This window comes from Atta cephalotes (genome assembly GCF_000143395.1).
Source record: "Atta cephalotes unplaced genomic scaffold scaffold00012, whole genome shotgun sequence".
Classification (NCBI taxonomy): Eukaryota; Metazoa; Arthropoda; class Insecta; order Hymenoptera; family Formicidae; genus Atta; species Atta cephalotes.
In genome coordinates, this window is record NW_012130076.1 from 4426731 (window position 1) to 4430612 (window position 3882).

Consider the following 3882-nt stretch of genomic DNA (forward strand, 5'->3'; position numbering starts at 1 on the left):
CAGATCAAAATAAAGGTGTTTCGAGGTCCAACGTAGGAAGAGAATGACGAATATTTCGCTACTTGAGGATATTGGATTCAACAATCCAGAGATAATATCGATTGAAAATTTTTCTGATTTTACTTCCTCTTTATCATTTATATGTAACAATGAAATAAATATTTCTTCTTCAATGGGCGTAAAATAATAATAATATATATCGAAAGATTAAAACATAAGACTAATTGTTTTTATGATTAAAATAAACTTCATTTATTAACTATATTATATTAATGATAGATAATTGTGAAATAACTGTTTGTAATTAAAATTAATATATTTCTGATAAACTGGATAATTTTTTCGTCTTCTGTCAAAGTGGATAGGAATATTGAAGGGGAACATCTTAGAAATGCAGAAAGATAATGAAAAATACACAAGATATTTTATAATATTAAACTGTCTTTTATATTATACTCAGACGTCATAATACAATTATTCAGGCGTATACATTATAAATACAACGCCAACTCTGTAAGACATGAATACATATTACTTTTTATATAAGGGATTGTTTGGATTCAATTGCTTTGCATGATTGTCCAAATCCGCTTTATCACCCGTCCCTGAGTACCCAGTCTTGTGACCAGGTCCGCTTGGCGTATGAGTCGGATTACACTGATTAGTACGATTGGCTGTATCTTTCGGATCCATCTAGAACGTGAATATAATTTTTGTAATAAAATATATAACAATGTGAATATATAAATTCGATTGCGTGTCTTAAATTCGCAGTTCGTTTAAAAGGATCTTAAAGCCTGTATTATCGACTAAATCGTAATTTTTGTATAATTACTTTTTTCCTCTTTTACAGATTCAAAAATCTTTTTCTAGCAAAGTATACATATGACAAAAAATTTCGAAATTGAAATCTTAAGAAAAATTTTTTGTTGTTCTCGACATAAACTCCATCATAGACAAGTATTAACGCATATGCTTATTAATTCTGAAAAAAGATTTTTAAATTTGTAAAAGAGAAAAAAAATTATTACAATTTAGTCGGTAATACAGACGTTTCTAAAAATTAAAAAATAATAAAGAAAGGAGAAAAAGAAAGGAAAATAACATTGAATTGATTAAAAGATAAAAATTTGCAAGAAAATGATTAATACGTTTCACATTTTATTTTAAATAAAAATTTAAGATATTTTCTTACATCTTTTCAGAAATGAACTGTGTATATTCAGCTATCGTGTTATTTTTTTACATATAGATTTTTCAATCGCAAATTAGACACTACACTGTTAATATACTAAAAGTTGTTAAAAGATGACTAAGTTATATATCATGATATTTTAAAAATAAAAAATATTTTTATCAAATCAAATTAAATATTTTTAATGTGTATAAAAGGAATAACGAAAATTAATTTTTTTAATTATTAGAAAAAGAAGCATAAAAGCTGACTCTAAATTATAATATATTGCGGCTTTTACGTTCTCTAATAATAATATTTTCTTTCTGTTATAATATAATTTATTTATTTAAAAAGTCATTATAAATTTCAATTAAAAACGCCGCGAGCATTAATACGTTCTCACCTTACGCATTTCGTTTTTTTTTTAATTTCATAAGGATACAATACAATGATAATGTGTGCTATTAGGTGACTTAACAATTGTATGAAAATTATGAAAATTAGCGTCAAGTTTTATATATATATATATAAAATTGAGAATTTATTTTCTGGATATCGATCATGTAATTTTTTCTCTACAGCGAAAGCTTCAAAAGAGAAAATTTTTGTAATGTATGTATGTATATGTATACATACATAAAAATTTTCATTTCTGCTTTAAAGAAAAAGTTACATGATTGATACTTTGAAAGCTTGCATTTATTCCTCAATTTATATGGTTTGTTAACAACAAGAAACTTTAATCTTTATTAAAAATATCTAAGAATAGATTGGAAAAGATTCAACATAATTTTATTTCTTTGATGTAATTAGCCATAGAACATTTGGAAAAGCTTCTTGTGATCTAACATTCACATATGAAGGAATTCAAATGCAGATTTTGAAAACAATTTTTATAAAAATGTTAAAAAATTCCATGGTTATTGCCAAATAAATTGCGACCAACAGTGAAATTATATAATTTGACAGACAATTTTTTAAAAATAATTATATCTAATCATTATAAAAATTCAATTTTTATATTTTCAATCTATTAGTTCTCTATGTTTAATTATATTATTGTAAACTGAGGATGACCTACATAAAGAAGATCAAAGCGTTTGTATTTAACTTATTCATTTTAATATTATAGAATAATTTCACAATAACATAGTGTCGACTTTTATGCTCCTTTCATAATAATTAATTTATTCAAAAAGAGAGCCGTTATAAATTTCAATTTAATAATTTTTTTAAAAATTATATTATATTGTGAACACATATTGCGTTATATTTCCAGTATTAATATACGTAGTATAATAGCAGTCATATGTCTTTTCTTTACGTTACAGACACTTGAATAAATTTTTATGAAGTTTTTTTTTTTAATAAACTTTTAATAAACTATTACTTTACGCACTGTCGTAATTTTATATAGAACTGCTGCTGCTATTTCTTTCTTAACTTAAACTGATTCTAATCACAAAATCATTAATTTTTTGTAAACTATACTAGGAGTAAAATTAATTAATAAATTGAAATTAATGAGACAAAATACTCACTTTTGCTTTTAGCTGAAAGTCTTACTAAATGAAAAGACTTGTAAATACTGAAGCCTTCAATACAATCTACGTAAATGATGATCTAGGATCCAAGAAACTTGCAGTATGATTACGGCGGTTTTGATGAGTAAAATGAAGTGAAGTTCGTACTGATCGCAATATTTATACCATCGCAAGCATCATGTAGGGAATCCCCTAAAGATAATTCTGAAGATTCTCAAAAGAGGGGAAATCCTCCGGATAGTTCCATTTTCAAACGGCAGAGTTGATCCTATTTTCAAAGCAAAGAGTTGGTTATGCATCCTGCATTATAAACGTCATTCTAGAGGTACGATCAATGTAATGCTAGAAATGCTTTGAAATTTTTTGATTGGTTAGTTCATAAAATTCTTCTGATTGGTCAGTCAAATGCTTCTAAGCATTTGTAGCGAAACCGCGCTATAAAAATTTAAGCCGGTAGTATTCATAGTTGGTTCTTATATTTAAGACCGTCTTAAATAAAATCTTAAAATGTGAATCAATCAAAGAGCCATATTATCTTAAGACATTACTTAAGACAGTCTTAAAATAAGAACAGACTGTGAACACTGCCCTTAGTATTCATTAGCCAATCAATATTGCGGACAAACTTGTTACACATATAACAGACTTTAGACTTGTTTGTCAGTTATGCGCTGTGTACATGGTTTGATAATGCAATGCAGTCAACTCCTTCCTCTGCTTCGTTTGAAGACATGATCAACTCTATTGCTGAAAACAGAACCTGTCAGGAAAATTTATTTTTTTTTCTTGATTAGAATTTACCTCTATGAAGTTCTTCATTAGATAAATGCAGATTATCAGTGTATATACCAATATATATATACCAATTAATAATAATAGCTACAAAAAAATTTCTCTTCAGATATTCTCTATAATCTATCTAATTCTATCTAATTGAACTTGCATTTATGTAATAAATTTGTCATCATATTGTGCGTCATATTCTCTTATCTAGTTAAATCTTATTAATTGTTAATCTTTGAACAAGTTGTTGTGATAATATTTAACTTTTTTTTAGTTAGATGCTATTCTTATTAAATATGATGCGAATTACATATTGTGCGTATATATCTCTATATATTACTTAGATATATATATATATATATATATATATATATATAT

At 25.8% G+C, this 3882-nt stretch overlaps 1 long non-coding RNA gene across 1 annotated transcript; it reads right to left on the reverse strand.

Annotated features, from left to right (window-relative positions):
- Positions 1–423: 423 nt before the first annotated feature.
- LOC105617221 lies at positions 424–2851 on the reverse strand. The gene is made up of 2 exons (XR_001046482.1): positions 2719–2851; positions 424–693 (listed from the first exon to the last, which is right to left on the reverse strand). It is a non-coding gene; the product is annotated as an uncharacterized LOC105617221 (long non-coding RNA).
- Between the last annotated feature and the right edge of the window lie 1031 nt (positions 2852–3882).